The 18,977-nt window shown below is 37.9% G+C and overlaps 1 protein-coding gene across 1 annotated transcript in view; it reads right to left on the bottom strand.

The window, feature by feature from the left end:
* The window catches only part of IMMP2L (inner mitochondrial membrane peptidase subunit 2), a 956,525-nt gene that overhangs the window by 500,819 nt on the left and 436,729 nt on the right, over nt 1-18,977 (bottom strand). The window lies entirely within an intron of this gene.

The raw sequence follows: 18,977 nt of genomic DNA, 5'->3' as shown, positions 1-18,977 counted from the left end.
ATAGAAATATGAATTGTGGCTGACCTCAGCAAGGCTTTCAGAAGGATGAACTGTTACAGCATTTGAAGTTTTCATAGTGGTTAGTGTGTATATCTGGAGAAGGCAATGGCACCCCCTTTCCAGTACTCTTGCCTGGAAAATCCCATGGACGGAAGAGCCTGGTAGGCTGCAGTCCATGGGGTCACTATGAGTCGGACACGACTGAGCGACTTCCCTTTCACTTTTGTCTTTCCTGCATTGGAGAAGGAAATGGCAACCCACTCCAGTGTTCTTGCCTGGAGAATCCCAGGGACAGGGGAGCCTGGTGGGCTTCCGTCTATGGGATCGCACAGAGTCGGACATGACTGAAGCGACTTAGCAGCAGCAGCAACAGCAGTGTGTATATCTTTACTAATTCTGAGACATCTTCAAGAAACTAATGGAATTCTGTGATCATTTTAAGAAAAATACAGCTTCTCACTAAAACATATGGTTCAGTGTCTGAAGGTATTGATTCAACGTTCGGTTGTGATATTCATTTACAGTGTTTACCAGCCTCTGGAACAAATAATGGAGTAAACCTTGGACATAAGTTGACACTCCTAATCCTAGAAGAGAGAGAATCAGACAGTAATAAAATAACCTCTCTGTCATCTGTGGTAACAGATTCAAGGTTGATAAAGACAAATAGTTCTTAAACCAACAGAGGTATCATTATTACAGGAATATGATCAAAGAGTTTACCTTACCTGCAGGTCAAGAAGCAATGGTTAGAACTGGACATGGAACAGACTGGACCAAATTGGAAAAGGAGTATGTCAAGGTTGTATACTGTCACCGGGCTTATTTACCTTATACACAGAGTACATCATGTGAAATGCTTGGCCAGATGAACCACAAGCTGGAATCAAGATTGTCGGGAGAAATACCAATAACTCAGATATGCAGATGATACCACCCTTACGGCAGAAAGTGAAAAACTAAAGAGCCTCTTGATGAGAGTGAAAAGGCTGGCTTAAAACTGAACAGTCAAAAAATGAAGATCATGGCAACTGATCCAATCACTTCATGGAAAATAGATGGGGAAACAAGAGAAACAGTGACAGACTTTATTTTCTTGGGCTCAAAAATCACTGCAGATGGTGACTGCAGCCATGAAATTAAAAGATGTTTGATCCTTGGAAGAAAAGCTATGAGCAACCTACACAGCAACTAAAAAGCAGAGACATTACTTAGCAAAGGTCCATATAGTCAAAATTATGGTTTTTCTAGTAGTCATGTATGGATGTAAGAGTTGGACCATAAAGTAAGCTGAGCACCAAATAATTGATGCTTTTGAACTGTAGCGTTGGAAAAGCCTTGAGAGTCCCTTTGACTGCAAGGAGATCCAACCAGTCCATCCTAAAGTAAATCAATCCTGAATATTCATTGGAAGGACTGATGCTGAAGCTGAAACTCCAATACTTTGGCCACCTGATGTGAAGAACTGACTCATTGGAAAAGACCCTGATGCTGGGAAAGATTGAAGGCAAGAGGAGAAGGGGGTGACAGAGGTTGAGGTATTTGGTATCACCGACTTGATGGACGTGAGTTTGAGCAAGTTCCAGGAGTTGGCGATGGACAGGAAAGCCTGACATGCTGCAGTCCATGGGATCGCAAAGAGTCGGACATGACTGAGTGACTGAACTGACTGATGTTCAAAGACACCAAAAGAGTTCTTCAGAAGAATACTATATAACACTGAAGTTCACTATCAAAACTGGGATTAAAGACAGATATCTCTGGTAAATAATGATTACAGGGAGGAGTCACATGTTTAAGAAAAGAAACAAAAATCATGTCTAGAAATAACTTTTTAAGGTTTCTGGAATTCCCATCCCTGTTTCTTAGGTAGCTGTCAAACAAACCAACATTCATATACTGATATGATTTTCATATTAAATTCCTTATTTTACTAGAGTTTAGAAAACATATTTATATATAAAATATATTAATTTATATGATTATGTGATTCTAACCAACCCAAACCCGTGAGTATAAAAGAAAGAACCCTTCAATAGAGAAAAGAATCCACCTGCAATGCGGGAGAACTGGGTTCAATCCCTGGGTTGGGAAAATCCCCTGGAGAAAGGAAAGGCTACCCACTCCAGTACTGTGGCCTGGAGAATTCTACGGACTGTATAGTCCATGGTGTCACAGAGTTGGACACAACTGAGCAACTTTCAACTTCACTCAATAGAGAAAAGATTAAACATAGAACAAAAATCATCTATTTCTTTCTCTATCAAAATCCTTATATGTATGCATTCATAGAGATTTAATAGGCTGCACTGAAAAATTCAGTTACATCAAAAACAACTGTGTCAGGGTAAGGGAAGTTAGGTTTTTCAAACAACGGATTATGTGCATCTCAGACCAGGCTCAGGCCTGAAATCACAATGTGATGCTTGAGATATTTTCCTGGCAGATATAATGTATAGCAACTAATGGAAATATCATTAATAACATCATTGCATTTGAACAGGTATACATTCATAGTTCCTTGAGTAGAAAGATAAAAACTGGAAAGGAATACCATTTACTGAATGGCGAATATGTACCAGACTAAAAATGTGCTATGGTCATAATAAATCCACTCTGGATCTAAAGGGGAAGTGGTGTGGGGAAAATGAACATTTACCATCTTTCTGTGTATCATGCATACTGATGGATGTACAGGCTCACTCTCCTGCTGTGTCTCCATATTTATGTTCCTCTGTCTCTGTCTCTCTCTCACACACACACATATTTACATTAATTCAATTTTCATGAAATACTTGTGGGTTCAGTGCTAACACTCCCGCTTTATAAATCATTCTCAGATAAGTAATTTTCTTTCCCAAGATAATAATGATATAGACCAGAAAAAAATAAACAAAAGATGCGATATCATGTGAAAGAGTAACAGTCAGATACTTTTCTGGCATGCCATAACTCACAAAAACAACTCAAAGGTGTTATTTTGAGGAGGGACTATATATCAATAGTACACCAGATTCATTAATTGTGCTTATCATCTAACTATCTCCATAAATATATTCATTTTAATATTCCTTGGAGAAGGCAATGGCACCCCACTCCAGTACTCTTGACTGGAAAATCCCATGGACAGAGGAGCCTGGTGGGCTGCAGTCCATGGGATCGCTAGGAGTCGGACACGACTGAGCAACTTTCCTTTCACTTTTCACTTTCATGCACTGGAGAAGGAAATGGCAACCCACTCCAGTGTTCTTGCCTGGAGAATCCCAGGGACGTGGGAATCTGGTGGGCTTCTGTCTATGGGATCGCACAGAGTCGGACACGACTGAAGCGACTTAGCAGCAGTTCATATTCCTATCGCAGTTTTTGCATGAGCAATTGGTGTAAAGGGCTCCAATTTGCCAACTGTGTTACTGCTTGCCAAAGATAGACTGTGAGCACTGGTTTATCAACCACACATACACAAACAAAAACCCAAAGACCTGTATATATTCTTATAAATTAAACTATAAAATCAGCATATTCACTAAGTTCTCACTGGCTGAAAGATACTTCTGTGGCTTTTGTTCTTGCTTATTTGTTGCTAAGTCATGTCCTACTCTTTTGTGACCCCATGAAGTACAGCCTGCCAGGCTCCCCGTCCATGGGATTTCCCAGACAAGAATACTAGAGTGTGTTGCCAATTTCTTCTCCAGGGGATCTTCCCGACCCTGGGATCAAACTCACATCTACTGCTTGGCAGGCGGAATATTTACCACTGAGCCACTTGCAAAGCCTGAAAGGTAAAGGACTTTCCTATAATTATTTCCATGCATCCATTTCATGATCCTATGTACAGTCCTCTTTTTCTATCCCATTACAGAAAAGCGCACAATAGTCAGTTACCTGTGTTATCTGCTTTCTGACTCTAGCTTAGGTTTGTCATACATGATAACTCAGACGACACCACCCTTATGACAGAAAGTGGAGAAGAACTAAAGAGCCTCTTGATGAAATTGAAAGAGGAAAGTGAAAAAGTTGGCTTAAAGCTCGACATTCAGAAAACAAAGATCATGGCATCCGGTCCCATCACTTCATGGAAAGTAGATGGGGAAACAGTGGAAACAGTAGCTGACCTTATTTTGGGGGGCTCCAAAATCACTGCAGATGGTGACTGCAGCCATGAAATTAAAAGACGCTTACTCCTTGGAAGGAAAGTTATGACCAACCTAGATAGCAGAGACATTACTTTGCCAACAAAGGTCTGTCTAGTCAAGGCTATGGTTTTTCCAGTGGTCATGTATGGATGTGAGAGTTGGACTGTGAAGAAAGCTGAGCGCCGAAGAATTGATGCTTTTGAACTGTGGTGTTGAAGACTCTTGAGAGTCCCTTGGACTGCAAGGATATCCAACCAGTCCATTCTGAAGGAGATCAGCCCTGAGCTTTTTGGAAGGAATGATGCTAAAGCTGAAACTCCAGTACTTTGGCCACCTCATGCAAAGAGTTGACTCATTGGAAGAGACCCTGATGCTGGGAGGGATTGGGGGCAGGAGGAGAAGGGGATGACAGAGGATGAGATGGCTGGATGGCATCACCGACTTGATGGACGTGAGTTTTGAGTGAATTCCAGGAGTTGGTGATGGACAGGGAGGCCTGGAGTGCTACGATTCATGGGGTTGCAACAAGTCAGATACAACTGAGCGACTGAACTGAACTGAACATAATTCTGACCCTGAAAGGAGGTACATATAGAATAAGGGGTAAATCTTTTCAACTTTCTGCCAACATCCCATCTTCATGTATATTGATGCCATAAACATCAGCAGCTTAGGGGCTGTAAGTAAATGGACTCTGACAGAGTTTAGTTTAGTTTTGCTGGACAACTTGTAGTCTATTACAAACCTCTGGTTCTGAGGAGTTCTAACTTATGAATTAGGATTTATGAATTGGTTCTGAGGAGTTCTAATAAAGAATTTGTTCTAGGGGATTAAAAACTACTTAACACAAATTAGGTAACATGGATTGTTTGTTGATAAATGGGGCAGCAAAAAATATTAAGCAAAAACTTGACACTATCAATTTTAACCATGAGATTAAAATCTTCGTATGTCCATTTATGAAGTGGATCTTCTGTATGTCCCAGTGGAAGAAATAAAGTGATTCATTAAAACAAGTGAACATTGTATAGATTAGTGAGCTTCTATGGAATTAAATTCGGATGCAGATTTTATATGTGGAGAAGTATCTCAGAAATTCAATGAGTACTAATTGTGCTTGCAAATATATCACAGTCATTATGCTGAACCACGTTCTCATTCTACAGATAATACTCCATTTTGATTTTCTTTTTTAATGAATCATTTTATGTAAGAACTCCTTTGCTACTATAACAATAGCAAACTTTCTATACAGAGAAGGTGTGGCCCATGTTTTCATTCATACATGAATCTTACCCATGCACTCTTCATTACTGAGGATCTGCTATGTGCCAGACATGGTATTAGCTACTAGTGATGCAATATTGCCTATGATAGACAAATTCCCTGACATTATAAAACTTATAGCCTATAGGTTGGAGAAGGAAATGGCAACCCACTCCAGCATTCTTGCCTGGAGAATCCCAGGGACAGAGGAGACTAGTGGGCTGCCATCTATGGGGTCACACAGAGTCGTACACGACTGAAGCAACTTAGCAGCAGCCTATAGGTAGATACCAACAAATGAATCTGGTAATTGCAATACAGGTTAATAACATTATGATAGGCATGGGGATATCTTACACATACGTTGGGTATGAATTATTATAAAGAAGGCAAGAAAGGGTTCTAACAACTAAAACTGCCTTTACACAATCTCCCAATTAAAGAGTGGAGGAATGTTGGAAACAGGCCAGGGACAGTGTAAAGATCACAACAGGCTGAGGATTTTGAATAGCAACAGCATGCTAAGTAGCTGGGAGAAAGTTCTAAGAAGGAAAAAAAAGCTGGAGCTAGCTTCAAAAAGATAGAAGAAGATATGGGTTAAAAAAAGAAATTAAACTTTATTTGGTACCAAACATGATGGAAACTAATATTCCGGGAAAAAGTTTTGGCCAAATTTAAAACACCGGAACTAATTTGTAAAGTTACAAATGTTAGTTTTGCATGTTTCACTACTCTCTCCCTCTATAACAAAGCCACAGTTTCTCATTCAATGCCTTTCTTAGTCCTCCATAGTTGGGAATACTGAGAAGACGTGGGAAATAAAAGAGAAAAGGAAACAGAGATACAGGAACATTCCCTGTACCACTCCTCAGTTATCCCTAATCTGAGACCATACATATACACACAGTGTCTCTCTCAAGACACAAGCACACACTCAGGCACACAGTATTCATGTTCAGAGTAAGTATAGTCCATTAGATGCAAGGTATCCTATTTTCAGATATTAAAAAAAAAAATACACCTCTGAAATTAACAAAGGGTCAAAATGTTACTCCAGATCTCCACTGTTTCCCTAAAGAGCAAATAAATGAAAGACAGTTTTATACACAGAAACCCATGTAATGTAAAATTAGGGTTTATTTGTTTGAATTTAAGACCAATACAGTTCTATTTCCACTGTCAGTTGTATTTCTCAGAAATTTCACAGATATGTTACATAGAGTTTAATAAGAATAAAAACAGATGTAGGAACACCAGGAAATAACAGTGGTCTCAATTCAATGGATTATGTTTTCTACCATATCATTCATAGTTCTAACTGGATCTCATAGATATCACTTTCCTCAGATAACATAAAAAGGAATTACTCTCTTATATGTTTCCAGTTGAAACTGTGAATTCAAAATAACTTAAAGTAAGAAACAGCACTGTAGGTAGAAATACTGACCTACATGAATTGGACACTCATTCTACAACTGAGCACTCTTAAGGAGAAAATTTTATGAAGATCGTCTAATACAAGTCTCATCTATATTACTATAAAAGTGAACTATGTCAATAAATTAAAGTTCAACCTTGAAGATGTACTTAAAATTTAAGAGGAGGTAAACATTAATAGACATAGACATAATAAATATAAAATATATGCATTAGCATAAAATTTCAGAAATAGTTTTGCTATTAAACTTTCTCAAAAAGGTTTTGGGGAACTGTGATACAAATACTATTAAGTTTTCAATCCTTAAACATCTTTTGCTTGAAAACTTTGTTGGAAGTTTTTAACCTGAAAATGAGGGGAATATTCCAAATATAAAATAAAATGGGTAAAAACACATCTACCCTCCCATGATATGTTAAGTATTTCTGGGTATGCCCAGAAAGACTTCCACAACACTCTGAAGTGAGCTCCTAATTATGACGAGGACACCGACTCACCATGGTAAAGGTGTCTGTTTCATTTCACTCTGGTATGGTTAACAGAGAAGAGACATATAGCCTTTAAACAAAATGATAATAAGTGTAATGACAGAGTGATGTCTGTTTTGTTGATAAGAGTAAACTCTGCCCCAGTGCTAGCCTGTAGTACTCAGGCCAACTGTTTTTCAGTGGGAATACTCGTGCTGGGTAACAATATGTATGTGGTTCAGCACAAACTCTCATCTCATTCTGGAAAAAATAAGTCAAGTTTTAGTTTCATTGAAATCAGAATGTATGAAATACTAGAAGCTTTATGAGATCAGTAGCCCCAGATGTTGGAACTGAAGTTACAATATTATATTTATGAAGATATCATAAACCTCTGATTACATATTTGTCAAGTACTTTTTAAGACATAAGATATTTTCATGTGTATTATGAATTATATGTATTATGTATATTCTAGCATTTGAATATATCATCCACAGCTACTCTGATGTTATAAAAATTATGCTAACCTACTTTGATAAATTATTGGTCCTAGCAATGGAGATATTAAATAAAATTATTATCAAACTTGCAAACCCATTGCATCTTTCCCCTGATCCAAACTGTTAAACACCTGTTAAACACGTGTGGGTGCCTTTCACAGTGGAAATGGGCTTATAAATAAATATTTTTGCTATAGTGGGAAAAGCCAACGCTATGATCTTTAAATAATCCGGTGTCAGAAAGGAGTTTTTATATTAAACCTCTCCTAAATATCTCCTTGATTTGAAATTCCAAACTCATCATAATGTCACATTATTCTTTAAAATATTTTAAACTACATAATTTTATATTATTTACCTTAATATGTTTTATTACTAAAGTATCATGTAGTTATTAGTTATTATATAAAATCAAAAAATTCAGAAAAGAGAGCTGCATATTCATGACTCCCTCTTACAAAAACCTGTCATTCTATTTTTCATGAAGTTTATAGCATCTCTGACTCTACTATCTTGACTGTTAGTACAGACTAAAGGTGCCCAGACACGACTGAGCAACTTCACTTTTACTTTTCACTTTCATGCATTGGAGAAGGAAATGGCAACCCACTCCAGTGTTCTTGCCTGGAGAATACCAGGGACAGCAGAGCCCTGTGGGCTGACATCTATGGGGTCGCACAGAGTCGGGACACGACTGAAGTGACTTAGCAGCAGCAGAGGTGCCCAGACTGGAAAAGTGCCATGAACAACCTCCAGTCTCAGGATGAAAGATGACTTCACTGCTCATTCCATCATCTCCTCACCCAGCCCCCACATCTCCCAATGATATAATTGACAGATGTTACCATCCTCCCTATATCAGTCCCTATATAGCAGCCTATTACATTTTTGTCAAGCTTTAGGAGTAAAAAGTTTTTATGCTCATGTTCAACTGAGAATTCCCTTCTTTCTACTTTTTATCAGTTTTATTTTAGGAGGCAAAAAAGGAAAGAATTTAATATATGTATTACAGGGCAGCCCTGCAAAGCTGATCATGCTATCATGTCCTATGTATTCTTTGCTCCACACTGAAGAAATCTGTGTCCTTAAAGCTATTCAGGTCACTCTATTATGGAGATGATACAAGTTATTAAAGTCTCTCATAAAATATAGTACCAGAAACAGAACATGACCATCTAGATGTCCTAAGCTATCTTCATTTAGTTGGGGAGCAGTATTACTAAATTCCTGCATTCGTCTCAATTGAGAACAGTGCTGATTCTGTGTAGATAAGGGTCATCATTTCTGAAGCCAAGTCTGGTAGTTAGCAACACCACCAATACACCATCACCAGCATTTGGTAAATGCTAAACCTTAGCAGAGGTATAAACTAATGAATTCCTATGAGGAAGATATTATCAGCAGCCAAATTTTGTATATAGGTGGGGACATTCAGGCTTAGAAAATTTGACTTATCAAGTCTTTACTAGTAAGTTTCATTGGGCAGTGGTGTGAGGGATTCAGTCTCCATGTAAGAGCAAACTGACAGATTGTCAGCTTGGTATTCAAATCCTGAAAGATGATGCTGTGAAAGTGCTGCACTCAGTATGTCACCAAATTTGGAAAACTCAGTGGTGGCCACAGGACTGGAAAAGGTCAGTTTTCATTCCAATCCCAAAGTAAGGCAATGCCAAAGAATGCTCAAATTACCACACAACTGCACTCATCTCACACGCTAGTAAAGTAATGCTCAAAATTCTCCAAGCCAGGCTTCAGCAATACATGAACCGTGAAATTCCAGATGTTCAAGCTGGTTTTAGAAAAGGCAGAGGAACCAGAGATCAAATTGCCAACATCCACTGGATCATCGAAAAAGCAAGAGAGTTCCAGAAAAACATCTATTTCTGTTTTATTGACTATGCCAAAGCCTTTGACTGTGTGGATCACAATCAACTGTGGAAAATTCTGAAAGAGATGGGAATACCAGACCACCTGACCTGCCTCTTGAGAAACCTATATGCAGGTCAGGAAGAAACAGTTAGAACTGGACATGGAACAACAGATTGGTTCCAAATAGGAAAGGAGTACATTGAGGCTGTGTATTGTCACCCTGTTTATTTAATGTCTATGTGGAGTACATCATGAGAAATGCTGGGCTGGAAGAAGCACAAGCTGGAATCAAGATTGCTGGGAGAAATATCAATAACCTCAGATATGCAGATGACACCACCCTTATGGCAGAAAGTGAAGAGGAACTAAAAACCTCTTGATGAAAGTGAAAAAGGAGACTGAAAAAGTTGGCTTAAAGCTCAACATTCAGAAAACGAAGATCATGGCATCTGGTCCCATCACTTCATGGCAAATAGACGGGGAAACAGTGGAAACAGTGTCAGACTTTATTTTTCTGGGCTCCAAAATCACTGCAGATGGTCACTGCAGCCATAAAATTAAAAGACGCTTACTCCTTGGAAGGAAAGTTACGATCAACCTAGATAGCATATTCAAAAGCAGAGACATTACTTTGCCAACAAAGGTCCATCTAGTCAAGGCTATGGTTTTTCCAGTGGTCATGTATGGATCTGAGAGTTGGACTGTGAAGAAAGCTGAGTGCCGAAGAATTGATGCTTTTTGAACTGTGGTGTTGGAGAAGACTCTTGAGAGTCCTTTGGACTGCAAGGAGATCCAACTAGTCCATCCTAAAGGAGATCAGTCCTGGGTGTTCATTGGAAGGACTGATGATGAAGCTGAAACTCCAATACTTTGGCCACCTCGTGTGAAGAGCTGACTCATTGGAAAAGATTCTGATGCTGGGAGGGTTTTGGGGCAGGAGGAGAAGGGGATGACAGAAGAGGAGATGGCTGGATTGCATCACTGACTCGATGGACATGAGTTTGGGTAAACTCCGGGAGTTGGTGATGGATAGGGAGGCCTGGCGTGCTGCGATTCATGGGGTCGCAGAGTTGGACACGACTGAGCGACTGAACTGGAATGAATGGTAAACTTTGGAATTTATCATATAAACTGATATCATCTCTTAGATAAGAGTCACAAAGGAGGTAGTAAAAGTAAGTATTATGATAACTTAATTAACATCAGCAATTATCATGTCAAGTTAAAAACAGTCACAACCTAAAAGTTGAGAGTTGTTTTATTCACTGGAATTTTTAGGACTTTAAGCCTGGGAGACAGCACCTCAAGTGACCCTGAGAGAACTTTTCTGAGGAGGTGGGGGAAGGGAGTCAAGTTATATAGAAGTTTGTAGCAAAGGGCAAGTAGTCTGAGTATCAAAAGTGTTTTGTGAATTAAAGAAAACCAGATATCCCAACTTAAGGAATTTAGCACTTTTCTATGTATAGGTAGCTGCAGAATCCTAGGCTCACTGAAATTATGCCTTTCATATATTCCTTTCACATGTATCTCAGCTGTCTGGGGCCAGGATCTTGTGTTTTTCACTTCCTGTGTCCCTCAGTGCTCACCATGGGGAGTGGCTGCAGCCGGGTGGCCGCCTCATCAGAAGTATTGTTCTCCATCATGGGTGCCCTTAGGACTCAGGAAGTCACATTTGGAGGGTGGATATCACTGAAGACTGTGACATCCTTGTGTACTCATAAGGCAGGAATACTGCATTTCTCAATCTTAAGAGCAGAAAATTAAGAATCTCTGTAGTTAGAAATAGTATTTTATTGATAGCATACTTTTAGAAGTAAAGCCTGACACAAACTAAGAAATTGAAAATATGAACAGAGCAAGTGTACCTCCTTGATGCCATGGTCATTAGAGAAACTGATAGAATTACAAGACTTTCAGTCACCACAGAAAAGACAATCGCCAAAAGAAAACTAATGAAAGGTATTCTGACAGATCATTGTTATTTCATCACTTAACCTACTTACAGCAATCTAACCCAGTCATGAGTTAAGAGGATACTGAGGAAGAAATTATAAATGAGAACAAGTAAAGTTGTTTTTGTTTAGCTATTGACTTCTAAACTTGTTTTTAACTGTGTTCCATATTAAAGTAAATATAATACATTATGACACACACATAAACAAAATGTAAGTTTCATGAAAAGAATTTGAACTGTGCAATTCAAACTCAGTATATTTTCTATTCTAGTTCTTTTTTTAATTAAAAAAATTTCTGAATGATTATTAATTGATTTTCAGTTCAATTCAGTTCAGTCACTCAGTCATGTCCGACTCCTTGTGACCCCATGAACCGCAGCCTGCCAGGCCTCCCTGTCCATCACCAACTTCTGGGGTTCACTCAAACTCATGTCCAATGAATTGGTGATGCCATCCAGTCATCTCATCCTCTGTTGTCCCCTTCTCCTCCTGCTTCCAATCCCTCCCAGCATCAGAGTCTTTTCCAATCAGTCAACTCTTCACATGAGGTGGCCAAACTATGGGAGTTTCAGCTTTAGCATCAGTCCTTCCAATGAACACCCAGGACTGATCTCCTTTAGGATGGACTGGTTGGGTCTCCTTGCAGTCCAAGGGACTCTCAAGAGTCTTTTCCAACACCACAGTTCAAAAGCATCAATTCTTCAGCGGTCAGCTTTCTTCACAGTCCAAGTCTCACATCCATACATGACCACTGGAAAAACCATACCCTTGACTAGACGGACCTTTGTTGGCAAAGTAATGTCTCTGCTTTTGAATATGCTATCTAGGTTGGTCATAACTTTCCTTCCAAGGAGTGTCTCCTAATTGCATGGCTGCAATCACCATCTGCAGTGATTTTGGAGACCAAAAAAATAAAGTCGGACACTGTTTCCGCTGTTTCCCCATCTACTTCCCATGAAGTTATAGGACCAGATGCCATGATCTTTGTTTTCTGAATGTTGAGCTTTAAGCCGACTTTTTCAGTCTCCTCTTTCACTTTCATCAAGAGGCTCTTTAGCTCCTCTTCACTTTCTGCCATAAGGGTGATGTCATCTGCATATCTGAGGTTATTGATATTTCTCCCAGCAATCTTGATTCCAGCTTGTGCTTCTTCCAGCCCAGCATCTCTCATGATGTACTCTGCATATAAGTTAAATAAGCAGGGTGACAATACACAGCCTCGACGTACTCCTTTTCCTATTTGGAACCAATCTGTTGTTCCATGTCCAGTTCTAACTGTTTCTTCCTGACCTGCATATAGGTTTCTCAAGAGGCAGGTCAGGTGGTCTGGTATTCCCATCCCTTTCAGAATTTTCCACAGTTGATTGTGATCCACACAGTCAAAGGCTTTGGCATAGTCAATAAAGCAGAAATAGATGTTTTTCTGGAACTCTCTTGCTTTTTCCATGATCCAGCGTATGTTGGCAATTGATCTCTGGTTCCCCTGCCTTTTCTAAAACCAGCTTGAACATCTGGAAGTTCATGGTTCATGTATTGCTGAAGCCTGGCTTGGAGAATTTTGAGCATTACTTTACTAGCGTGTGAGATGAGTACAATTGTGCGGTAGTCTGAGGATTTTTTGGCATTGCCTTTCTTTGGGATTGGAATGAAAACTGACATTTTCCAGTCCTGTGGCCACTGCTGAGTTTTCCAAATTTGGTGACATATTGAGTGCAGCACTTTCACAGCATCATCTTCTCCGTTTTGAAATAGCTACCAATTGGTTATAATTTGAATTGGAAAAACATTAAACACCTCCTAGTACCCATGGTTAGAAATAAATCATAAATGAAGAATTATTACGGAATTGACATTTAGCTCCTCTTTTTATAGTTATTAGTTCAAAGTTTAATTTTGTTTCTTCAGTCAAGATAATAAGGGAAAAGGAGAAGAGAGGAAAAGATGGCAACGCAGCTATTGAAAGGTTGCTATGCGAAGAGATGGAGGAGGGAAGAGCAGGTTATGGTTACATATACATTGAGGCTCAGAAAAGTTTAATAACTTGCCCAAGGAAAGGTTGGGCTTAAACCTGAACCAAAGTTTGTAATTTTACATGGATTAAAGAATAGTCTAGAGGAATATAGTTAATATTTCTAAAATGTATCTGTCTGATAATATTGTACTAAAAAACTCTTAAAGGGCAGGAAAAAATAAATCTTAAAATAATTAAATCAGTATATTACCAGATAACCTTCATATAGATTTCTAAAAAAGAATGCATGCTGGTAGATTCCCTGGCTATCCCTGGCAGTGTTTTCCTGAGGTCCATTCTAGGAGGAGTGGTACATTCATTTCCTTGCACTGCCATAAGAGAGTACCACACAGCCGTCTCCTCTGTGTCTATACCCAGATCTTCCAGTTTCTCCTATGAAGTATCAGTCATTGGACTAATCTGATTACATCTGCAAAGACCTTATTTACATTTACAGGTACTGGGGTTAGGATTTAAATATCTTTTCTAGGGACACAATTCAATCCACTACAAGCAGATGGAAATGGATAAATCTAGGATGTGAACTAAGTAACTCTTGTCAAAATTTTAAAGTTGTAAATATATAGGGGGTAGGTTCAACTTTGAATGGCAATAGGGTATGGGTAAAACACTGTGAAAATTAATCTTGGTTCTTGATAACTTTTACTACGGTATGACAAATATGCAAACCAAAATAAAGTTCAATTAATTTTCAAGAAGGATTTATTCTATGTTTAATTTATATTAATTATCATGCTGAAAGAGCCATTCAGATGCCTTAATAAATTTTTTTTCTGTTTTAAGTAAGGAATTTTTAAAATCTTTGTTTATTCAGTTGCTGATCATCCATTTCACCATTTCCTAATCATGGCAAAAAAAGAAAAAGGTCTTAAGCTAGAATTACAATTTTCCATCATGCAAAACAAAACTTATACAAAATACTGGCACGTAGCTTTATATACTTAGGAAGATCAATTTTTTTTTTTCCATTTCACTTTCAGACCACATTGCTCAAAGTAAGAAAAGGCAAATGTAATCAAGCTTGATAAGCCAAGACACAGGCAAATGATAGGAAAAAAAAATTTGATTTGAGGAGTAAAGATATTAAATTACCACCTCAATGCTGTGAATAATAAAAGCACAGAGTCAAAAGCAGTTCAGTTTCTTAAGACCAAGAGGTATTTCAACAGCTTTCCCAAAGATCAGAAGTCAGTGTTGAAATTTTGTTAGAACTTTAATATGAATGAGTTAAGAAATTATACTTTTAAAAATCTCACTTTGAAATACAGTTGGAAAACAGATGGATTCACTGCACCTTTGTATAAACCTACTTTAAAACACAAAAATGTACTCCATTCATTCTTTTCAATGTATTTGGTGAATGTGGATAATGTCATATTGCCTAGAGTAATCTTGATGCCTGTGTTCTGTTGGAGGAAACAGGATCCCTCTGGCTAAAGGTTTTCCTTTGCTTTTGTCTGTTCAGCACTAGCACAAGTAGGGTGACAGTCTCATAAAGAAAATACCCAAAGGCACTCACTTTACCCAGTGACTTGGCATCTCTCCAGCACTGATACTTCATGCCCTACGTTAACGGCTGGTGCCAGAGGACCAAAGAAAGAGGGAAATAGTGAGCCTCTCTGTTTATTTGTGGTAGGTACTTTTTATTACTTGGCAATATAATTCATTGCTCTTTATATAAATGCTAACCCATCTTAAATTTTAATAGTCATCCATAAACAAACAAATGATATCACTTGCTCCAAGTTAGGTGTAACTTATAGATGGAAAACACTGCAAAGTGACTTGCAGTAAATTAAAATAGTCCAGAAGGAAAAATGGAACATAGCTAGAAAAAGATGAGAGATAAGAGATAACTTACTTGTAAAACCCTTTAAGGCAAAAGAGAACTGCTTGCATCTATGTTTTAGGGGGAAAAAAAATCTTGAAAGTTAGGATGCATTCAAGTACCACAAATATAGAAGAACATACCATTCTGCTAAATACATTTTAGCTGATATGGTTTTAAAAATGGAACTCCATCGAAAACTTTATGTAAATTTCTATTTGGCTATTGTGAGGGGAAAAAAATGAATACAATGTTCATTTGATGTCAAGTATTTCATGAAAAGGATAAATCTGGTATTTTCATCTTTTTCCTATTTACATTGTACACTGAAGAAAATTTTTTGGAACTGAGTTAATAAAAGGCTAAATTAAGACAGAATTTTAGTGCTCTGGGAACCTCAGCAGCACTATTACCCAGAGGCAAGAAGCCTAAATGATTCTATAAACAGGTAATAAACCATAACAATGGCCAGAGACTGGGCTAGGTTGGTATTTCTTTGTTCATTGGTATTTACTAAGAAATTAAAATGTTAAAAGCTTCAGGATATACAAAGATGAACCAGATACATACTTGCCCTGCAAGAGTTTAGGAAATTATCTGTGGTGAGAAAAACTATGCAGGAGGAAAGACAGGTAAGAAATACTACAGCAATTAAGTAGCTGCCAGATATATTTGGTGAAAATTCCAAGGTAATAGTAATTAAACTGATCCTGATATGCAAGATAACCATCTCCCCTATCTGAAAATTTGTTCTTTTGTAACAGAAGACACATAAAATAGTACCTGCTCTCTTTAAATCTTCATTTTCTATAATACAAAAATAATTTTTCCTCTGAATTAAAGTATCCTATTTTAAGCTAGGAAAAAAGAACACCTATTAAGATATATTTCACCTGCTGAAAATGCTTCATCTCACAATTCCCCAGCAAAAGGAAAAACTAGATAATTCTTTTATCTGACAAGATGGCCTTATGCTATTGACACTATTACTTCAAAAACTGAAGCTCTCATTTTATTTCTTCAGTAACCTTCCAGCTTCCTATTGTCTCATCTACTAAACACCAGGTACCATTACAATTCAATTTCCTATTTTGTGATTTTATTAGTACAATGGGCTTCCCAGGTGGTGTAGAGGTAAACAAGCTACCTGCCAATATAAGAGATTCAAAGGACATGGGTTTGATCCCTGGGTCAGGAAGATGCCCTGGAATAGGAAATTGCAACCCACTCCAGTTTCCATGCCTGGAAAGTCCCATAGACAGAGAAGCCTGGCAGGCTACAGTCCGTGGGGTTGCAAAGAGTCAGACATAACTAAGCACGCACACATGCAAGTACAATGAACAGGAATAAAGAAAAAATAAAAGCAGAAAAAGGGAGGAGAAACAAGAAGAGAGCACATCAATGCTGAAAAAGTGAAACACAAGAGACCAAAAGGCAAGGTAAGAAAAAAGGCACCAGAAACAGGCAGAGCTGGAGGGAGAGAGAGAGACGACTGAGACTTGGAACGCTGGAAGGACAAAGCCCTCTGTCCACTTGACGTGTTAGCTTGTTTGCCCTAATTAAATGTTGGCTTTTCTCTGTTATCACCTGCTCTCGACTGCCCTTTAGAAAATTGGTTGGCAAAGGCAGATATGACAGTAAGTGGCAATGACCAAAGGCTAATAGGAACCTTTTGGAAAGGATCACATATTCCTCAGCCCCAAGTGGGTCAATACTAGATGTTTTCTGCTTGTACATGCGATCTACAGGGTTCTGAAATATAAACAAAATTCAAAGTCACAGCTGCGTGCCTTTCAAAGATACTACACTTTACTTAATATTATAGATTTGCTGTTGGACAAACAGAAACTTGGAACACAAATGATGAGAAAGCTAAAATATATATAATTAATTGGTCAGGGTTGAAATAAGTTAACAGGGGCATGGCATTTTGGCCAGATGGCATTTTGCAATTTTGGAAATATTTGAACTTCTCACAAATGTTACAGGATGTGAGAACTGAAAATATTTCCATCTGCCTAAATTAAAGGAACTATTGCTCTTCTTCATGCTAATGAAGATTCCATGCTGTTCTCCAAGTTATTAAAACTATTCGGCTGCTTGAGAAGAAAAATTGTCTATTCTTCCTGTGAAAGGGTAATTTTAAAGACACTTGGGTAAATGGCTGAGTGACAAAGCAAAGCAAAATTTAGTATCGTTGAAGGAACAACTAGAAATTTTCTCTTATCTACTCTGCTTACAACAGAGGAATATATCTATGACACATAGTACAGAACTTGGATGATAAAATGGAATAAGAATCATGGTGCGTAAAAAGTATGCCTTTTTATTGACATGTACACAGTGCAACGGAGGCAGCATAGGACTAGCACTCAGCTCTTCTGACTGTTACTCCAATAATCTTGACACTGTGTACCAGTACCCATAAATTCTGACATGTTTACTGAGAGGAAGCAAAAGAGAGAATATTAACTCAACTGTTTTTTCTAGTGGTACTACTATATTCCAAACCTATACCACTAATATTAAATGTTAAAGTCTTAGATATAATTAACTGATTAGAAATAATATTTTAAAAAATGAGAATTTTGCTCCCTTATATACCTCCACATCCCCAAAAAGTTTGCTCAAAATATAATTTTATAACAACTTTGCTAAATCACATACTGAACTTTTCAAGCAGAGTTAGTGGTAAACAACCTGTGTGCCAATGCAGGAGATGCAGGAGACACTGGTCCAATCCCTGCATCGAGAGGATGCCCTGGAAGAGGGCATGACAACTCACTCCAGTATTCTTGCCTGGAGAATCCCATGGCCAGCGGAGCCTGGCACGCTATGGTCCGTACGGTCCTAAAGAGTTGGACACAACTGAAGCAACTTAGCACTCACGCATACACATATTATAAATTTTAAGTGCTGAAGCACATAGTATACTATGACTATGATTATACTGTTTCCTATACAGTTTTGGACTCCCTTCAGATAATTACTGTCTCTCTTTTTTTTCAATTACTTTATTTTCAATGTACCTAGAACATTTCATTCTCAAATTCTATACAGAACAATAAATCTGCTAACATCTCTTGCCTAATATAGTATCCATTCCATTCTCTGTATCATTGTGGGTTGATGTTTTCTTTTTATTCCTTATTGGTATTTTAGTGACATTTCAAGGAGAGAAGATAAATGCATGTGATCAATCAACCATATTTAATAAGGAACTAGAGATTGATTTTTAATGCCTGCATGCAATACCGAGATATTAACAGATGTTAGCAAATGCCAAGAGCCATGAAAGATAGAGTATCATTACAATAAGTAGGTGTGGAAGAATTTACTGATTACAAAAGGGTTTAGATTACTGAGGAAAATAAGAGATTTAAAAAAAAAGCCAGAATTTTCATCTTCATTTTTTCAAGAGAACAGTCTAGATTTTAGTTTAATATAAAATCTCATTATCTCCAAATTTTAGATTAACATTTCTCA

The sequence above is a fragment of the Bos indicus genome, chromosome 4, assembly GCF_029378745.1.
Source record: "Bos indicus isolate NIAB-ARS_2022 breed Sahiwal x Tharparkar chromosome 4, NIAB-ARS_B.indTharparkar_mat_pri_1.0, whole genome shotgun sequence".
NCBI lineage: Eukaryota > Metazoa > Chordata > Mammalia > Artiodactyla > Bovidae > Bos > Bos indicus.
This window is presented reverse-complemented; position numbering and strand designations above follow the sequence as displayed.